Genomic DNA, 22,219 nt, shown 5'->3' on the forward strand with positions numbered 1-22,219 from the left:
GGGTCATGGGCCATGGGTCTCCATGGGTCTCCATTGGTCTCCATGGGTCTCCATGCATCTCCATGGGCCATGGGTCTCCATTGGTCATGGGTTCATTGGCCATGGGTCCATTGGTCATGGGTCCATTGGCCATGGGTCTCCATTGGTCTCCATGGGCCATGGGTCTCCATTGTTCAGGCAGGATTCCTCCCCAGCCCTACCTGAAGATACCAGGAATTGAACTTGGGACCTTTTGCCTGTGTTCTACCACTGAGCTACAGCCCTTCCACAGAGACTATGGCTGTACTGATTTATTTTTAGTATTTTAAACCCTTTTTGCAAAAACCAACCAACCAAACCCATCAAGATAGCGTACAACATCGACAAAACAATAACGATAATATAAAAGCATTAAAACCAACATGAAAATAATGATTAAAAACATTGTTTTAAAACCCACTAAAACAATTTCAAAGGCCAAAGTAAAAAAGATGTGTCCTGACACCTTTTCTAAAGATGGAGGGTAATATCCAATGTTAGTCCTGTGTAGAGTACACCCATTGAAATGAATGATGCTTACATTAGTCATGACTAACTTAAGTCCCATTCATTTCAATGGGTCTACTCTCTGTAGGACTCAAATTGGATACCACCCAGAGGGAGCGAGGACTGATTCTAACTCCAAGGGGAGTTTATTATTGAATAGCTAGGGATGTACAAAAGTTCCGCCACAGTTCTTGGGAAGGCCGAATGCCAGCGCATTCGGCCCCCCGAAATCGGTGGCGGAACAGCCCGCCACCTCCCCCGCCACCCCCGGGACGGGACTTACCTGGGGCGGATCTTCCTGGCAGCGGCGGCTCCACCGGCGGCTCCACCGGCGGCTCCGGCGGCAGTTCGGAGGCGGCGGCGGCTCCGGCCGGTCTTCTGACTGGCTGCCGCTGCCGCCATTTCTAGATTAAAAAAAAAAAAAGTGATAGGCTACGTAAATGTTTATGTAGCCTATCACGGCTAAATTTAAAAAAAACACCGTGATAGGCTATGTAAATGTTTACGTAGCCTATCACGGCTGATTTAAAAAACAACAACAATGTGCGTACGCAAATGGCGGCACCCTTTGGCGCCGCCATTTGCGTTCCTTATTTTGGCATGTCTTAGTCTACGTAAACATTTATGTAGACTAAGACAGCGAAAATAAGGGGAACGCAAATAGCGTAGCATCTACGCTATTTGCGTTCCCCTTATTTTTCCCGTCTTAGTCTACGTAAATCTTGACATAGACTAAGACATGCCAAAATAAGGAATACAAATGCATTTGCATACGCATGTTGTTGTTGTTTTTTGTTCTTTGTTTTTACTCAGCCGTGATAGGCTACGTAAACATTTACGTAGCCTATCATGGCTGACTGCAGGGACGCAAATGGCGGCAGCTACGGCTGCCGCCATTTGCGTCCCTGATAGCCAGCGGCCAGATGTCCGGCTGCTGGTGGAGCCGGCCGGCGGCTCCGCAGAATCGCTGCGGAGCACAGCCGGACAAACAGGATTCCGGGGGGGGGAGGAACGGAGCGCCTCCCCCCCGGTGAGGATTCCAGGGGGAGGGATGGAACGCCTCCCCCCACACCATCAGCATAATCCCCAAAAGGTAAGTGATTTTCGTACATCCCTATGAATAGCTGCAACTCAAATGCGCCTCCCCCCCACCGCAAAGCAAGCGTTGGGATCAGGTAAGGGACTTTCGTCCATCCCTACTTGCCAGCCAGAGCCATTCTCCTCCTCCACGTTGATCGCCATTTCCTTTTTTTAAAAAAACAGGAGGTAAGTAGTGCCGATCCACCATGGATTCCTGCCTCATTTGAATCCACGGCGGATTTCTCTAACATCCTTAACTGCAGTGCCCCGCTCGTTACCTCTCTCCAATTTGAGAAGATCCCATTGATCAGCACTCTTTGAGTCCGATTCTGTAGCCAACTGTGGATCCACCCGATCATTGCTTCATCTAGCCCACTTTGAGCTAGTTTGCTCCTCAGGAGATCATGGGGCACTTTGTCGAAAGCTTTGCTGAAGTCGAGGTATATTATGTCTACAGCATTCCCACGGTCCATAAGGGAGGTGACCTCATCAAAAAATAAGATCAGATTCATCAGGCAGGATTTGTTTTTGACAAATCCATGTTGGCTTCGAGTCATCACAGCATTGTTTTCAAGGTGCTTCAGGTTGATTGCTTTATAATCTCCTCCAGAATCTTCCCAGGGGTTGATGTCTGACTGACTGATCTGTAGTTCCCAGGTTCCCCCTTTTTACTCGTTTTGAAGATAGGAACAACATTAGCCCTCCTCCAATCATCTTGCACTTCCCCTGTCCTCCATGATTGCTCAAAGATGATAAACAGTAGCTCTGAGAGTTCTTCTGCCAGTTCCTTTATTACTCTAGGATGCAGTTCATCTGGCACTGGAGATTTGAACTCATTCAAAGTCATTAGGTGTTCCTTAACCATATGCCTATCGATCTCAAGGCGCAATCCTGCCTCTTCAGTCTGTACTTCGCCTTTGCCAGGGGGCTCATAGACCCTCTTTTGGGAGAAGACTGAGCCAAAGTAGGAACTGAGCACTTCTGCCTTTTCTTTGTCATCTGTTATCATTCTGCCATCCTTATTTAATAGCTGAACCACCATTTCTTTCCTCTGTCTTTTGCTATGCACATATCTGAAGAAAGCCTTTTTGTTGCTTTTAGCCTCCCTCGCTAACCTCAGCTCGTTCTCAGCTTTAGCCTTCCTGACACCATCCCTGCAATTCTGTGCTACCTGCCTGTACTCTTCCTTTGTTACTTGGCCTTCTTTCCACTTCCTATATGTGTCCTTTTTTGTTTTCAGGTCATCCCTAAGCTTTTTGTGAAGCCACATTGGCTTCTTCTGTTGTCTTCCACCTTTTCTTCTTGTTGGAATTGTCTGTAATTGTGCCTTGAGAATTTCCTTTTTTAAAAACTCCCACCCATCTTGGACTCCTTTTCTCATTAGCGTCGCTTGCCATGTAGGGGTGTACAAAAGTCACTTACCTTCTCGCAGGGGTGATTTGCGGTGGGAGAGAGGCCTAAAATCCTAACCCGGCCAGCTCTGCTCTGCAGCAACTCCACAGAGCAGTCGGCCAGGTGCCTTCACAGGCATGTGGAGCCTGTGGACACAAATGGCGGCGGCTACATCAGCCGCTATTTGCGTTCATGGTTTTGGCTGTGATAGGCTACCTATCATAGACATAGCCTATCACAGCAAAAGACAGGGGAGCAAATGGCGACGGCTACGCCATTTGCGCCCCTGTTTTTTTTTACCGTGATAGGCTACATAAATATTTACGTAGCCTATCATGGCAAAAAAAAACAGGAACGCAAATGGCAGCAGCTACAGTGGCCACCATTTGTGTTCCCCATTTGGACCATGATTGGCTATGTAAATATTTACATAGCCTATCATAGCATCCGCAGGGATGCAAATGGCATCCCTGCATTAGCCGTGATAGGCTACATAAGTATTTTTTTAGCCTATCATGGCCTAAATGGGGAAGTGAATGGCAGCCGCAGATGATGATGCTATTCACAAAGCAGCGCAAACGGCGCCAGGTAAGTGTTCCATTTCGTTCGTGGGGGGCTTCATGACGCCACAGATTTCGGGGGGCCAAATGCACTGGCATTCAGCCTCACTGAGATCCGTGGCGGAATTCTCTGATATCCCTATTGCCATGGAACATTACTGATCATTGTTCTGAGTTTATTAAAATCGGCATTCCTAAAATCGAGGGTATGGGTTTGGCTATGCTTGGCTTTTGCTTCCTTTAGAACCAAGAACTCAAATATAACATGGTTGCTTTCCCCCAGAGTTCCTGTAACTGCTACTTGATCCACTAAGTCATCTCTGTGGGTTAGGATCAAGTCAAGGATACCTGATCCTCTAGTTCATTTCCCTACTTTCTGTAGGAGGAAGTTATCTGCCACACAAGTCAGGAATTTCCTGGAGGGGTCGTGTTTTTCAGAATTTGTCTCCCAACAAATATTGGGGAAATTGAAGTCCCCCATTACTACTACGTCATGCTTCCTTGAAACATGGGCTATTTGCTTTTCAAAAGTTTCATCCTCGTCTTCTCCTTGATTGGGTGACCGGTAGCAGACTCCAGCCACCAGGTTCCTTTTATTCTTTGCTGCATTTATTTTCATCCAGATGCTCTCAATGGGGCTACCAAGCTCCTCCTCCTATATTTCTGTGCAGAGATATGTATTTTTCACATACAGTGCAACCCCACCTCCCTTTCTGTTCCTCTTGTTCTTTTTGAACCAGTTATATCCTTCAGTTTCTGTATTCCAGTCATGGGAGTCATCCCACCAAGTCTCAGTTTTACCTATCAAGTCATAATTTCCCTCCGCTCCCTTAGCAGGTGCCCAACTATGCCTACCCTTGATTCCTGCCATGATCTTGCCCCTTCTCAATTAGTTTTTAGGCACTGAATGAATCCTGATTTATTTTAGAGAGCATTTGGGAAGCCTGTTAGATATCATAGCTTGTTTTGTTTCCATTTGTGTTACTGTTGCTTTTGACAGTGCGAAGTGGGCTGATGAGGGAGTGTTTGTAAGCCACTTTGGAGACATGTTTGAGATCCAGCAGTGGGATCACAAGGTCTTACATAACCAAATCATGCCAAAGCAAAGGGTTTCATAGTGTGTCCGAATTGCCTCGTCTGTTCCATAAGAAGCTGTCAAAATGACCAGGCCTGAACACATCTCCATAGCCAGAGATAAAGATACATCCTTGACTAATGTGCATGGTGGGAGCAATCGTATGGGTACTAGACAGCAGCTAGACAGCCAGATAGGGATGTCAGAGAATTCCACCACGGATCTCAGTGAGGCCGAATGCCAGTGCATTCGGCCCCCCGAAATCTGTGGAGGAATGAAGCCCCCCCACCCCACGAAAGGCACGCGAAACGGAGCACTTACCTGCTGCCGTCCTCACTGACTTGCAAATGGCGGCCGCATCTGCAGCCGCCATTCGCTTCCTCATCATAGCCATGATAGTCTAAGTAAATAATTACGTAGCCTATCACGGCTAAGGCAGGGATGCCATTTGTGTCCCTGCGGAGGCCGTGATAGGCTATACAAGTATTTACGTAGCCTATCACGGCAAGCAAAACAACAACAACAGCGGACGCAAATGGCGGCAGCTACGGCGGCCACCATTTGCGTTCCCTTTTTTTCTCTGTTTTAGCCTACATAAATATTTACGTAGGCTAAAACGGTGAAAAAAAGGGAATGCAAATGGCGGCCGCCATAGCCGCCGCTATTTGCATCTGCTGTTGTTGTTGTTTTGCTTGCCATGATAGGCTATGTAAATATGTACGATGCCTATCATGGCAAAACACAGGGACGCAAATGGCAGCAGCTACGGCAGCTGCCATTTGCATCCCTGCAGGCTGCCCAACGGCTGGATGTCTGGCTGCGGGCGGCCCCGGCCAGTGGCTCCACAGAATCTCTGCAGAGCGGAGCCGGCCAGACAGAATTTGGGGGGGGGACGGAGCGCCTCCCCCCCACCACCAATGTCACCCTTTGAAAAGGTAAGTGACTTTCGTACATCCCTACAGCCAGAGGATACTTTTTTTCTGGGAACCAGCCTTGGAGAACTGACCTCCCCCCAATTCCATGCAGCCTCAGAGGCAGCGCGGAACAGCCCCGTTCTCCGCGCACAAGAGGAGTGTGGGGTGGCAGAAAAGGGGCATGTCTGACCCAAAAATGCAGGGCAGGAGGAACGTGGAGGGAATGATCCCCTCCGTGCTTCTCCTGCCCTGCTTTGGATAGGTGGTCACCCCCGAGTTCAGAGGCGGCCACCTATCTGGATAGGATTGTGCCCTAAAATGCTTAAGTGTGTCAAATGGCATGGCAAATATCCCGTAGCCATGATCCATGGACACCTCATCTTTAGCAGACTTGGAGGCGTTGCATTCTGGTCTTGCAGGGCTGGCGCTTGGCCATTGCTCCCACACTGTCTCCTTCTCAAACTCAATTTAACTGACATCATGTCGAAATGGGCAAGGAAGCGAGTGTTTTATTTGCATTAGTTGAGGACATCATTAATCACCATCACTGGGCTGGATCACAGCAGGAACGGTTGCTGTTCCTGTGCCTGGGGATCAGGCAGCTCAGCCTTTGCAAAGCAACATCTCCATTAATAAAGATGAGCCCTCTGCGAGGACGGCTTAGGGATGTGTGACAAATGTGCTCCGTCGAGGTTGAGTGTGCGTGCATCTCCTGATCCACCCAAGTTGCACCTCCCAGACCTGAACTCAATTTGCAGTCAGAAATCCAGACACTCCTGAGCTTGTGATGTGTTCCACAAAGCAAACAAAATGGGTTCCACATTCCACATGCGCACTTCTGAAAAATGCACAAAGAAAATGGTGTCAGTTTCCAAAAACCACACAAGCACACGTTGGTCAATGAGTGCAGGCATCCCCAAATGCATATGTTTAAAATTGTTCAGGAAAAGGCATTGTCGGGATTCCACCATTGACCTGGACCCCCTGAACAACTTCTTAAGGCTCTGTTGCCTCCTTAAGAATCCCACCTTCCTTCTTTTACCTTCCCCTTTCCAATAACATGGGGTTTAGGGTGTAGGTATGGGGTGACTGACACTCTAGGCACAGGATTCAACCACAACAGTTTAATTTACCAGTAAGCAAGCAAATCGCAACTAAAGATATTTCCACAATAGAGTTGAGTGATACAAAAGGCATTAAGAGAAAATAAAAGCTGGAAAACGCAAGTTCCTTTGACCTAGCTCTACTTAGGCTTCTCCAAGTTGCTTCTTCCTGCTCCCTCTTTAGGCTCTGGTCTCCCTGATTCTGTTCTTACTGCTCTGGTCTTTCTGAATCTCTCTTTTTATACTTTCCTCCCCCCAAAAAACTGAAAGTACAGTTTCAAACCTGAAGAAATGAAACTTAACTGGGGAACTGAAACTGAAACTTAATCAGGGAAATGAAATTGCCCCTCTCAACAGAAAGCTCCAGGCCTCTAGGCCTGACCTTTTTCCTTCCCTCTGTAGGGCTCAAACCTTCACAAGCATACATGAACATATACACTGAAAAATATGTACAAATTTCCATACAGATTAAAAAAAAAAAAAATCTATCAGCTTGCCACCCCTTCTCCCAATTCAGCATGGGAGTGACATCAGCCAAATCCACGAAGTTTTCTCTGATCACTGATGGGAAATAATTGTGGGGGCTAACTAGCCTGAAGGGGGAGTGGCTTGGGGTGGGAAACATAGGTCCCCATCTCTGATCTATAGAATTTTAGAATGGGAAAACTTCAACAGCTTACTGGAAAAAGAAGAATAAGGAAGAGTCAGGTCTCCTGGATAGCTGTATCATTCATTATATTCTGAGCTAAGTCATATCAGAAAAACGTTTCAGTATCAACTGACCTTCTCCTTTTTACTTGTGAGATTGTGGAGCAGGCCTCTTTGCTGCTTTTCAAGTGTTGTTTTCAGTATATTCCCTTGACTGTGGTCACTTGATGACAGCCCATCAGATATTCCTGGCAAATACCTGTCATCAGCTTGTCAGGGTTTCCAAGTAAAAGTCTTTCAGGCCAAGGAGTTTAAAGTGACATTCACATGATTTCAAAAAGGAAAGAATGGGGTGTGGGGAGCTGGGTGGGGGGAGCTCACGCAGTCTTCTCTGTGAAGGCCTGTCTGATCGGAGAGATGAATCTCTGATCCCATATTTCAGATTTCCAAGCACCTGTTTGCCTTTTTACTATGTGGACCAAAGCACCATTTGACCTGGCTGCCTCCCTACTTTGTCTCTATTGAGGGCCAGCTCACACATAGAGTACTTCTCTTGATTAACAGTTGACACCTGCAGTTGAATGTGTGAAGTGACTCCTTTCTAAAGTACGGATGGACAAATCTGTCAGTGTTGGTTTCTCTCACCTTCTCATTTTTCAGGTTGTCCCAGACTTCAAGCAAGTGACAGGAAGCCAGATTCTGGCTGAACATCAGGAAAAACTTCCTGACTGTTAGAGCAATATGACAATGGAACCCATTACCTAGGGAGGCGGTGGGCTATCCCACACTGGAGGCGTTCAAGACGAGGCTGGACAGCCATCTGTCAGGGATGCTCTGACTTGGACTCCTGCATTGAGCAGGGGGTTGGATTCAATGGTCTTATAGACCCCTTCCAACCCTACTATTCTATGATTCTATGATTTTTTTTTCAAAGTTCACATGAACATTCATACACATTTTTGTAAACAATATTGCCTAATATATACTTTTTTGCAAGCACTTTTTTATACTAGAATGCCTTTTTGAATGTTATTTTCACTTCCTCCATTCCTCATTTCTGCATCTGCGATGTGCGGACACTGTGGCTGTGAGGTGTGCAGAGGAACTTGCCCTCACGGTGACAATAACATGAAATAGGTCAGAGGAAATGGCTGGAGACTTGTGTACTTCTCTTATACAGGACCAGATTTGTAATCACTGTTCTCTTCATAAGGGATTATGCTCAGCTGTGGGTCAGTGCATTTCACTGGCACATGTGAGCAAAACAAGGGGGGAGAGAGAGCTGTAATAGCCTTGTAAAGATTGTGTCTGATCAAGGCCTGGTGTCAGGATATCTATAAAGTTATACGCTGGTGGATTTCTAATACGATCTCTGGGAGGACAAGCAAATGGGAAACAGAATGCAAGTGGAGGGTGGGGAGGTGGAGGCAGCAATTCAGATTTCAGAGGCATAATGAGGTTGCCCCCTTAGACAGTGGAGCTGGGAGATAATGGAGCCCAGGAGAGTGGAAGACAGACAGATCTGACCCATGTAGGGATGTATGAGAAATTCATTTCAGTTTACTTTTGATCTACATCTATCCGGTTTGAAACTTCTGGACTGAACACGGACTTGGACACAATGTGCAGTTGAAATCCGTACATTTCCAAGCTTGCAATGTGGTTTCCAACCCCCTCCCCCCCCCCAGAATGTGTTCAAGAGCATTTGAAAAAATGCACACGGATATATTTTAATATATGGGAGAAGAATGCATAGGTTTCAAAGATGCACACAACTGATGCGTACATTTGGGAAAATGTGCATGACAATATGCACGTATTTTCATGTGGGGGAAAAACAAAAACAAAGCTTGCAATCTGATATAGACTAAATTCGAAACAAGCTTCGAAATGGAATTCAGAGAAATTTGGCACACTCGAGTTTTGCTGATTTGCACATCCCTAGACCCATGGTGGAGCACAATCTTAAGAGGAAGTTATTCCGCGTTAGGGATAGATGAATCTGTCTGTAGGCATGTACAAGAATTTTGTTCCTTTCCAGAAATCCTGTGAACAGGATTTCCTGTGCACTGAATCCTGTGCGTCAGGTGTGAATGCAACATTCTCAGGAAATGTTTGCAATTTCCTGAACGTGATTTCGTCTTGCACAAGGGCACACTTCCAAAAATGCACATATATACCTATGTGCGTATGTGCAAATCCCCCCTAAATCCTCACGTTTGTGCTTTAGCCTATGTATTTAGCACTTATTTGATCAGGAAAATGTTCGTTTTTAAAATGCTCACTTTTTTTCAAATGGAAAAAAAAAATTAAGCTCACTTTTCCAATCAAAACTGTGCTTTTTTCCCGAGAGGGAAAACAAATGCCGCTCATGTTCAGGAACACAAATGAGATGAAATGAGCTTCGAAGAAGAATTTGGAGAACCTCACTGTGCATGAACGTGATATGTTCACCCATCCCTATCTGGCAGATTCACGTCCTCCCACATTTGAATTTTTACAATCTCAAGTTTTTTTTCTCCTCCAAACCCAAATATGAACTCTGCTCATTTCTGTAAATCCTTAAAAGGTAAAAAGGTAAAGGTGTCCCCAACCAGTCGTGTCTAGGGGTGGACGAAAGTCACTTACCTGTCCTCGAAGGACGTTCGCGGTGGGGGGGAGGCACTTCACTGGTCCCCCTGCGAAGTTCAGGCCGGGGGGGAGGCTTCCCGCCTCGGCCCGGCCGCGAACGCGAAAGTTTAAAAAAAAAAAAAAGCCCCCTGATAGGCTACGTGACGATTCACGTAGCCTATCACAGCTAGATCTGCAAAGTCAGCCGTGATAGGCTACGTCAATCGTCACGTAGCCTATCACGGGTGACTTTAAAAAAAAAAAAAAGCGCGTACGCTAATGGCGGCCCCCATAGGGAGCCGCCATTCGCGTTCCTTATTTGGTCGCTGTAGTCTACGTAAATCTTTACGTAGACTACAGCGACCAAATAAGGAACGGGAATGGCGGCTCCCTATGGGGGCCGCCATTATCCGTACACACTTTTTTTTTTTTTAAAGTCACCCGTGATAGGCTACGTGACGATTGACGTCGCCTATCACGGCTGACTTTGCAAATCTAGCCGTGATAGGCTACGTGAATTGTCACGTAGCCTATCAGGGGGCGTTGTTTTTTTTTTCTTTCATTGCAATGGCGGCGGCGGCGGCAGCCGGTCGAAAGACCGGCTGCCGCTTCCGCCCCGCTCGAACACCCGCCGAATCGCCGGCTGGACCCACCGGCGGGAGGGACATTTGGCGAAGGTAAGTCCCGTCCTGGGGGGGGTGCGGGGGGCGGGGGGGGCGGAGGATTTCTCCCCGAAACTTGTTCGGGGGGCTGAACACGTTGGCGCTCGGCCCCCCGAAGTTTCGGGGAGAAATTCTCCGCCAACCCTAGTCGTGTCCACCTCTAGGGTGTGGTGCCCATCCCCGTTTCTAAGCCGAAGAGCCAGCGCTGTCCGAAGACGCTTCCGTGGTCATGTGGCCGGCATGACTGAACACCGAGGTGCACGGAACGCTGTTACCTTTCCCGCTGAGGTGGTACCTATTTATCTACTTGCAATTTCTTGCTTTCGAACTGCTAGGTTGGCAGAAGCTGGGAGTGAAGACGGGAGCTCACTCCGTCACGCAGCACTCGGGTCTCGAACTGCTGACCTGACCTGCCGACCTTCCAGTCTGCAGTTCAGCGTCTTAACCAATAAGCCAAACATAAAATGAAATGAATTTCTCACCCATCTGCACCTAGGGATGGACAGCCTCCCCCCCACCGGTCCAGATTCTCCGGGTTCCCACCAAGCCCCTGCCCCTGCTCATGCACCCCCAGAGACCCATGCCTGAGCCTCCCCTGCTCAACAAGCTGCCAGCACTCACCCTGGGCCTGTCCAGCATGCTCTGTGATCACCATTTTGCAAAAAAAAAAAAGGGGGAGCAATAGCAAAAATGCACACATTTGATCTTACACAAAATGGCTCCATGAATGGCCAATATACACAAGTTTACAGCACTACCATTAGACAGAGGGAGACAGGCAGAGGGAGAAGTGGTGAGTTGTTAGAGGGTAGAATTGTGTGGGACCCAGAGCCTGCCCTGCAATGCTTAAAGTGTCCTGCTGTGCCCAGGTGTAGTGGAGGGTGATGGCCCATTGCCAACACTGAACTGAAGTAAGATGCAACCTTGTCAGTTTCTGTATGTGAATGCGGGGGGCATGATCTGGTTCTTCACCGCAGGCAGCCCAGGCTGGCCATTTCTCAGTGCCACAACTGAGAAGGCCCCGTTCCGAACCTCGGTCTCTGCATCTCAAATGGAACATGAAGCAGTGCCTTCACAGATGACCTAAGTGTGGGGTATGTCTGTCGAGAGAAGCAGGCCCTTGAAATTGAAATTGCCAGGTTCCAGACCATCCATGTCAGGTGTGAGGAACATGCCCATTCAGAGAACCTTCCAGAGGTCACATGCCAGAGGTGTTTACCCCATACTCTCTTTCATACACACACACATATATTTTCACACACACACACACACACACACACACCACAGAAAGGTACCCCACCAAAAAAAATCCCCACCATGCAGCAATCAAGCTTTGCAAAAGCCTCCAAATCATTCAGAACCCCAAAACCTTGGTCACTCTGGAACAACCTTTCCCAAACGAACAGACACATCTGTGGGGCATCATAGGATCATAGAAACATAGAACAGTAGGGTTGGAAGGGGCCTACAAAGCAATCGAGTCCAACCCCCTGCTCAGTGCAGGAATCCAAGTCAGAACATCCCCGACAGATGGCTGTCCAGCCTCGTCTTGAAGGCCTCCAGTGTGGGAGAGCCCACCACCTCCCTAGGTCATGGGTTCCACTGTCATATTGCTCTAACACTCAGGATGTTTTTCCTGATGTTCAGCCAGAATCTGGCTTCCTGTCACTTGAGCCCATTATTCCGTGTCCTCCACTATGTGATGATCGAGAAGAGATCCTGGCCTTTCTCTCTGGGACAACCTTTCATGTACTTGAAGAGCGCTATCCTATCTCCCCTCAGTCTTCTCTTCTCAAGGCTAAACATGCCCAGTTCTTTCAGTCTCTCCTCATAGGGCTTTGTTTCCAGTCCCCTATTCATCCTTGTTGCCCTCCTCTGAACCCTCTCCAGCTGGTCTGCATCCTTCTTCAAGTGTGGTGCCCAGAACTGGCCACAGTACTCCAGATGAGGCCTAACCAGTGCTGAGTAGAGGGGAACTAGTATTTCCTGGGATTTGGAAGCTATGCTTCTATTAATGCAGCCCCGAAGAGCATTGGCCTTTTTTGCAGCCACATCATATTGCTGGCTCATATTCAGCTTGTGATTGACAACAATTCCAAGATCCTTCTCGCTTGTAGTGTTGTTGAGCCACGTATTCCCCATCTTGTAACTGTGCCTTTGGTTTCTTTTTCCTAGGTGCAGAACTTGGTTCGGAAAGGCTGTTCTAGGGTGTCAAGGAACTTCAGAACTGGTTTTTGAACATGTGGATGGAGGAACCAGAGAACAGCAAGCACCATGCCTACATCAAGGTAGGAGTGCACGAAAGCCACTTAGCTGGTCTCGCAGCTTGCTTCGCGGTGGGGGGGAGGCACTTCGCTGCCCCCCCCCGAAGTTCAGGCCAGGGTGGGGAGGCTTCCCGCCTCGCCCGGCCAAAATTCAGGCCAGGGGGGAGGTGCCTCGCCTCGCCCGGCCGCGAAATAAAAAGTTTTTTTTTTAAAAAAACGCCCCCGTGATAGGCTACGTGACTATTAACGTAGCCTATCACGGCTAGATCTGCAAAGTCAGCCGTGATAGGCTACATTAATCATCACGTCGCCTATCACGGGTGACTTTAAAAAAAAAAAGCGTACGCAAATGGCGGCCCCCATAGGGAGCCGCCATTCCCGTTCCTTATTTGGTCGCTGTAGTCTACGTAAATCTTTACGTAGACTACGGCGAAAATAAGGGCAACACAAATAGCGTTGCCCTTATTTTCGCCGTAGTCTACATAATCTTTACGTAGACTACAGCGACCAAATAAGGAACGTGAATGGTGGCTCCCTATGGGGGCCGCCATTAGCCATACGCGCTTTTTTTTTTTTTAAGTCACCCGTGTTAGGCTACGTGACGATTAACGTAGCCTATCACGGCTGACTTTGCAAATCTAGCCGTGATAGGCTACGTGAATCGTCACGTAGCCTATCACGGGGGTGTGTGTTTTTTTTTACTTTTATTGGAATGGCGGCGGCGGCAGCCGGTCGAAAGACCGGCTGCCACATCTGCCCCTGTAAGACCTGACGAACCGCCGCCAGGACCCGCCGCCGGGAGGGACATTCGGGAAAGGTAAGTCCCGTCCCGGGGGGGGTGCGGGGTGCAGGGGGGTGCAGAGAATTTCTCCCCGAAACTACTTCGGGGGGCCGAACACGTTGGCACTTGGCCCCCCGAAGTTTCGGGGAGAAATTCTCCCCCATCCCTACATCAAGGTAACGAAAACCCCAAAAGCAACAGCAGCAGATCATGAAGAAAATCTGAGAAGTAGACTTTTTATAGAGCAACTATCTATGCCAGGCACTCAGTCTCTGCCCTCAACCACTGGAACCCTTATTCAGCAACTCTTTCAGATTCTTAGAATTGAGAACAGCACACTCATCCAAGCATGGCTTGCAGCCACATGGGCTATGGACTTGCTTGTTTAAAAACAAGTTGTGATTCAGTTAGCTCCCCGCGGCTCAGTTCAGAATACATTCAATAATTATGAGCTTCCTTGATGAGTGTTCAGAAGGGTGGGGGCATCGTCTCTTTTCCAAGATGTCTCTCCCAGGTTGTAGCAAGGACAGGCAGTTTGTGTAGAATGCACTGAAGCGGGTAGGAATTAGAACTTAGAGCAACTCAAATGATCAAGCAGCTGGAGCAACTCCTCTGTGTGGAAAGCTTACAATATCTGGGACTGTTTACCTTAGAGAATAGAGGTGAGTAAGGGGAGAGAAGATGGAGGTGTACAAAAAAGATGCACAACGTGGAGAAAGTGGAGAGGGAGACATTTTTCTACCTCACCCATAATGAGAGAACCAATGGGGTCTTCCCATGAAGCTGATTGGTGGGAGTTTCAGGACAGATAAAAGACACATCTTCAAACAGTGCATAGTTAAACTATGGAATTCACTACCATGAGATGTAGCAATGACCATCAATTTGGATGGGTTTAAAAGGGGATTGGACAATTCCTGGAGGATATGTCTATCAATGGCTACCAGTCCTGATGGCCATATGCTGCCTCCAGTGTCAGAGGCAGTCTTCCTATGTATACCAGTTGCTGGGGAACATGGGCAGGAGGGTGCCACTGCACTCGTGTCCTGCTTGTGGGTTTCCCATGGGCAGCTGGTTGGCCACTGTGGGAATAGGATGCTGGACTAGATGGAGCCTTGATCTGATCCAGCATCAAGGCTCTTCACAACATTTTAAGTTCTTATGTTAGAAAAAGCTGTGACCCCCCCCCCAAGGCCTCTTCCTCATGTAGATTTTGGGATGCCTTGCTAAAACGCCTTGTCAGGAACCCTCCATATGAGAACCCTGGACTAGCCTCAGTGTTTGCCAAGTCTGCGAGCTTTGACAAATAAACATTTTGTTGAATCATTTACTCCTTTCTGTTTAGCTCCATGTCATTCTGACAGCTTGGAACCATGCTGGTTTTTTAAGCCCTTGGATGAAAACACAGACACACACACGAGCTTTCAGAAGACACGAGAGAAATTTAGTCATTCCCTTAATGAATTTCAAATGGAGACGAAAGAGTGGGAGGCATTGCCTGTGCTGCATTTTTAATAGAGTGACTGCTTGTGACTGCAGCCGTGTAGGCTTTTCCAATGAAGAAATCAAATCCGGCTTGAGTGCTCCAAGGTCCTTCAAACGAGAAAGCAGCTCCTATGGGATTTGTGGTCCATCTGGCAAGAAAACAGTTCTTCAGCCAGCTTTCTTGATTGTAGCTTATTCTTCTCTTGTATTCCAGGCTAAGGTTGCAATCCTGTACCCACTTACCTGGGAGTAAGACTCATTGAACGCAATTGCACTGTATGACAAGTAAACCTCTGTGCACAGGCAATCAAAAATCTGCACCAATATGAATTCTTCAAACTATAACAATTATTATTATTATTATTATTATTATTATTATTATTATTATTGAGAAAGTCAAATATGCTTCTTTTGCAGGGCAGCTTTTATTTTTATTTTGTAACATGTATATATGTATGTATTTGTTTATTACATTTCTACGGGCACAATCCTATGGCCGCTAGTAGTCACCCACACTTTGAGGTCGATTCCCTGGAAACTGACCTCCACCCCCTCCCGTGTTGTCTCATAGGCAGTCTGGATTGGCCCCGTGCTCCACATTTGTAAGTGGAGCATGGAACAGTGAAAACGAGGTGTTCCTGGGGGCAGGCCGGGGCAGGGAGGGCAGAAGTGCCATTCCGACACTTCCTATGTATCCCCCCCCAGACTTCCTATAGACAGCCAAAATCAGCTGTCTAGCCATGAATGCAGGGCAGCTGAAGCACAGAGGGGAAGATCCCCTCCACGCTGCTCCTTCCCTGCATCGGATAGGTGGCCGCCTCTGAGTTCGGGGTTGACCACCTATCCCAATAGGATTGGCCCTCCTCCACCTAAATCCAATGTTCTTTGGGCAGACTGCAATCAGTTAAAAGACATAGAATATGCCATAGGTAGAATTAAAAATGTAAAATGCAATGCAGTGCAAAAGATGGGTTCCATATTTGTAGACCATCTTTTAGGACAACAGCCTCACAAGCCAGCTTCCAGCAATAAGTAAAATCAATACAATAAAAAATATCCCCCCCCAAAAAAAAGTAAACAGAAGATGTGTTGTGAGGGCTTGGGGGGCAGGGTTTAAAGCACCAATATAAAGACAGTAGGGATGGATGGACTCACCTCTGTCCATGGTCACCAGGTGCTTGCCAGCCCACTGCCTGCACTGTGCGAGCCCCTGGACAGCTCAGCAAGCACCCGGTGAGTGCTGTGGGGCCACCCGGCCCCTTAGCAAGCCACCATTCTGTGTAAAAATGGTGGCTTGGGTTTGTCCAAAAAAGCAATGTTGCATAAATGTTGCCCACCCATTTTCAAGCATGTATTTTTGGTTCTAAAGACTAGACGCTTGTTAATAGGTGAATACTCATGGGCAAAATTCTCACCTAGAAGCTCTATCTACTTAACTCAGGTGCATGCATTGGGGAGAGGTGAAATAGGAGGATGATAATTACGCAGTGGCACAGAAAATGAACTCAGAACATGCTCAGAGGTGCTTCCAGGTTTTTATTATAGTTTTAAAATCCCAAAATACCGCTTGCTTTCCTCTAATAAGAAATCAGCACTGTCAAATTCAACCCTTGATAGGCATTATGTGAGTGAGCATGCATATTTGCTTATGCTGATGGATTGTTAGTTTGTTTTGGTTGCTGTGGTTTTTACTTTTTGTGTTTCAAAGTTGCTTTTAGATATGTTTGGTTGTTGTTATTGTTTTATCCATTGTTGTCTGTTCAGGACTAGGGACATCCAAGAAATCCACAACAGAATCAGATGACTTCAGATTTCTATGAATCTGACTTGTACATTCCACAGTACATTTCCCAAGTAGAACAGATTCCATGGACTTGCAGACCAGGTTTTTTACTTTCCGGAATTTAATGCAAATTTAGTCATAGAAAAATATGTAAAATAAAAAAACACAGGCTGAAAATGCACATTTTCCCTGCAGGCTAAAGCATAAAAAGTCACATGGGGGATTTGCGCATGTTTGCATGGACAAATTTGCGCAGATGTGAGTTTGCACAAACACAAATTTGTGCAAATTCAAGAAATTGGAAAGAGATCCAGTTCTGCCAATGAGCAGACAATGGAATGAAAGGCACCTGACAATCTGCGAAATGCAAACAGAACAGACTTTACAAAATGCATAGATCCCTATTGAGAGGCTTTTGTGGAATGGTGAGTTACAAAGGTAATCAGTCAAACAAATGAAGTGGCAAAGAGGTGTCTACATTAGGGCTGTGCACCGCTTTGGCCCGAGGCCTGAACCCCGAGTTGAAGAGGACCACCTCGGGCCACTTCGGGCCACTTTGGGCCCCTTCCGAGGTGAAACAGAGGGGGCACGAAGCATCCCAGAGTGGGTCGGGGGCTCACCGAAGTGCTTGGTGCACTTCGGAGCTTAGGCCCCTGGCCCGTCCCCCCCGACCTGCCCCCCCAGCACCTCCAGGTTCTTACCGGAGCTGCTTTCTCCGCCTTTGCTGCCACAGCTCCACCTTCTCTGCCACCACCACCACCACGCCACCATGCTGCTGCCATCTCCTGAGGCCTGGATGCTCAGTGACTCTTCTTGCAAGGAGTCACATATTTAAAATGGTAACTTCCTGGAAAATGATGACCCTCTGCAAGAAGACCAGTTGCTGCATGTCCAGGCCTCAGGAGATGGCGGTAGCAGAGAAGAAGACAAAGGCGGCAGCAGTGGTGCAATGGAGAAGGCGGCAGTGCGGCAGCGGAGAAGGTGGTAGCAGTGGCAGAGGAGGAGGTGGCCCAGGTAAGGAGTTGAGGGGTTGTGTGGGGGCATTGGGGTGGACTCCAAGTGGGGTTCTCCATCCAAAACCTGCTTTGGGTTCGGGGCTGAGGCAGGTCGGGGTCACCCCAAATCAGCTGAAGCCAGATTGGGCCCACCTTGGAAGCCACAAAGCACAAAGCAGCTTCCGAGTCGTACTGGGGGGTCCCTGCACAACCCTACTCTACATACTTCATTCCTGCATTTTTGTTCATTTGTTTTCTTTGGCCATATCAGAAACAGGGAGCGTATTTTAACACTTTTGGTTTCTTACACCAGGCATGTCCTTTTCCCCCCTGTATCAGTAAATGAGATCTTAAAAGAAAATTCAGTTCAGCTTATTCCAGCTGAGACAGCAGTACCTGACAGGATCAAAGGAAAAGAATTGCACAGCTATCATTTTACTCCCTTTCATGTGTTCCAGAACTGGGGTCATCTGCTAAAGCCCAAACCCTAGAATGTTCCTATGGCAGGAAGGCATGTAGCAGGAACATAAGCACAAAAGTAAAATCTGATGGTCTCCCACAATATCAAATAGAGCTGTGCACAAATGGCCTCTAAAGATTATCCAGCCTATTTGTGGGCAGAGAACATGGGGGGGGGGGACAATTTCACTGAATTTCTCCTGTGGGAGGAGAAATTCACCAACAATTTCTCCCGGAGGGGCTCACTATTGGCAGGGGTTGTAGCTAGGGATGTATGAAAGTGACTTACCTTTCTGCGGATTATGTTGATGTTGGGGGGGAGGTGTTCTGTCCCTCCCCCCAGAATCCTGGCCAAGGGGGGAGGCACTCCGTTCCTCCCCCCCGGAATCCTGGCCAGCCGGCTTCGCTCCGCAGCGATTCTGTGGAGCCGCCAGCCGGCTCCGCCAGCAGCCGGACATCCGGCCGCTGGCTGGCAGGGACGCAAATGGAGGTTGCCGTAGCTGCCGCCGTTTGCATCCCTGGCAGTCAGCCGTGATAGGCTACGTAAATACGTAGCCTATCACGGCTGATTTTTAAAAAAAAAACACGTGCGTACGCAAATGGCGGCACCCATGGGCGCCGCCATTTGCGTACGCGCATTGTTGTTGTTGTTGTTGTTTTTTAATCAGCCATGATAGGCTATGTAAACATTTACATAGCCTATCACGGTGTTTTTTTTTAAATTTAGCCATGATAGGCTATGTAAATCATTACGTAGCCTATCACTTTTTTTGTTTGTTTGTTTTTTAAACTTGGAAATGGTGGTGGCGGCAGCTGGTCGGAAGTCTGGCCGCCGCAGCCACCACCGCCAAATCACTACCAAACCGCCACCGCAGCCGCCGCCGCCAGGAAGATCTGCCCAAGGTAAGTCCCGTCCCGGGGGGTGGGGGGCCGTTCCACCACCAATTTCGGGGGGCCGAATGTGCTGGCATTCAGCCTCCCCGAGATCCATGGCGGAACTTTCGTACATCCCTTGTTGTAGCACAGCTTCTTCCTTTTCTCCTGAGGGTTTTTGGTTTCTTGGACTGCTTCTGTAGGTAGCAACAACATCAACTGTATTGAGGCTTCCACTGTTTTGAGGCAGAAGGTTGAATGTCTTTTGGTGGCATTTTTGTGCTTACCTAACCACTGCGAGGTGGCCGAGGGGGCTGTCTGTGTTTTCTCGCTCTATTACACACCTTTCCATGGCTCTGCAGCCTCCCAGGCCACCTGCACTTCCTGAACTGAAAATGTCTTCCTGAAAATGAACTCATGTTGTCTTCCACATGACGGCTTCAACTGAAGTGCAGGAAGCTGAGGAGGCTACAGGCTGCCACAGAGATTACTGTACAATGACAGACAGGACACTCATGCACACTCCTCAGTCACCTCACAAGTCAGGTAAGCACAAGACCCCCAAACCCAACCCATGTGAATTTCTCCAGAATTTCTTGTCCTATGAATTTCTTTTTTAAAACAATTTCTTTTCTATCAAATGGAATGAGAATGGCCGGAAAAAATGTGGGAGACATTTTCAGCACAGCACTAATGTCAAGCTGTCAGATTGAAGAACGGCAGCGGGTTGTTTTCAGGCACAGTGAATTAACTGTATACTGTTGTCTTAAGTGTAGCCCAGCCTGGAGTCTCCTCCCCACCACTCTCATCCCACTCCTAACATCATCTGTTGTCTGTGCAACTTTTACTTCTTTGCTGGCATTTAGTGTCAGGGTTGGATTGGAGCAAAGAGAGCCCCAAAGCAGTTCTGATTCTGAGGAAGAGTTAGAAACCGCGGGAGAGGAACCCGCGCGCTGTTCAGAGGAGCAGCCGGGGGAGATCCCCTCCCAGTACACATTCCTGAGAGTGATAGTGACCCTGGCAGGGAGAGGGAGGCACCACAGCAGTTTCTGGATGCTAGGCGCCAGCGCATCCTCAAGCACGAGATGGCAGGCACTGAGAGGAGTCGCTCAGCCCACGTGGCGCGATGGCAACATCAGCACCCCAATGCCCCAGGGGAAAGGGGTGGACTCTCTCCTCCTAGCTCGTAAGTACAGCGGTTTCCAGCCATCTCTTCCAAACGGAGATCAACTGATTCCTAAGACTAGAACCCCCGAGTAGGCAGCTCTCTTAAGTCTCACTCGTAGGATCAAGCAATTAGCATCTGTAAGAGTCATTAGGTTGAATGGGAATAAAGCCTTGGAAAAGAGCCCAATTGTCTGCATGTTGATTCTGGCTAGGAGGATTTCAGAAGGCAGCAGGGGCAACCTCCCAACATTTAGAAACTAAACCCAGCAAGCAGTGCACAGCCACCTGATCCCTCGCCAAGCCACCATTTTGTATAAAAATGGCAGCTTGGCCTTTTTAATAAATCCCCATTTATGCAAATGGTGGCTGCAAAGCAGCCATTTATGCAAGATTATAGGCATAAACGGTCCATTGACGCCTGCAATCTTGTGTAAAAGGTGCCTTTACGAACGCCAGGGACTCCCGTGCTTGCCCAGCTTGGTGCATGCCGAGTCGGGCAAGCATGGTGGTCTGAGGACTGGGGTCTGGGAGGCCAAGCAGAGGGGAGTCCACCAGATGCCACCCCTTCCCAGACTCCCATGACATCCCTCCTTTATTTCAGCTATGGCTTGGGTGTGGCTCTCTGGAGTCCGGGGATTTCTGGGACAGGAGGATTCTTGCCATGCTTATTAGAGTCCCCTCTGAACAGTCTCCACTTCCAACATTGTACAGTACTGATGATAGCAAGGGGAACATGGCACCCCTGTGAATCCCACAGTACCTGGCAGCAGGGCAGGGTAAAAAAGTGGAAATGCAGATCCTCAGCACCCCCAGACTCCAATTAAACCATGGCACCAGGTCAGGGGGATTAGAAATAAAAGACTTCCCTGACCTGGTGCCCTCCAAATGTGTTGAACTTTAACTCCTAGCATGGCCAATGGTCAGGAAGGATGGGGATTGTAGTCCAAAACATATGGAGGGCACTAGGTTGGAGTAGGGATGGGTGGGTGGGTGCCCCATCCTGGCTCTCTAGGCACCTGCCCCGCCCATGCCCCAACTGGTGTGCACCACTCCAGCTCCCTGCTGCTCACCAAACAGCCCGCACTCACCCAGGTGGCCTTGTCGATCTCCAAAGTCAACATTTCTTGGAACATTAAGTGGTGATCCCGAAAACACACACTTTCACATATCCATAAAATGGGGCCAGGAATGTAATCTTGTTATTCACAGCCCCATGTTGCACTTTTTCGTGATGGCCATTTTTTCCTGCAAAATGGCAGTCGCAGAGTGCAACAATGATGCCTGGGTGAGGGTAGGTGGCTCACTGAGCATGGGCAGGGGGCAAGCGGGGGCAGGGCATCAGTGAGTGTGGCTTGAGGGCATGGGGGGGGTTCTGCCAGATTCCAGAACAGAATCAGGAGCCTGTGCCATCCCTAGATTGGGGGAGATCTCACCAATGTTTGGGAATTCCATCTTCTTCCATGGAGGGAAAAAGTAGGGCTATGCACTACTTCAGTTCTAGATCTGTATTCCAAACCAAGGTGGAGTGATTTGGACTGAATCAATCTGGATCCAAAGTGGTCCGAAGTGGTCCAAAGTGGGTCAGACTGATCCAGATTGCTTTAGATCACTTCAGATGAATATGGATGGTTCTGAAGGCCAGACAACCTGTCTGGGAAATGTAACAATTTGCTTAAGATTAGGGATGGGGGAGAGGAGGAGTTGGGAGGGGAAAACTTGAGTCTTGGCAAGTGAGAGTTCTAAGTGCCTATCAGGCTGAACCTTTAACCCAGCAGTCTCCAATCACAGTGGTGGAGGAGGGGTTGTATATAACAGGAGAATCTGCTTTTGTTTCACAGTGTGA

The sequence above is a fragment of the Heloderma suspectum genome, chromosome 15 (assembly GCF_057233095.1).
Source record: "Heloderma suspectum isolate Gila_16-S chromosome 15, 16-S_ref, whole genome shotgun sequence".
Classification (NCBI taxonomy): Eukaryota; Metazoa; Chordata; class Lepidosauria; order Squamata; family Helodermatidae; genus Heloderma; species Heloderma suspectum.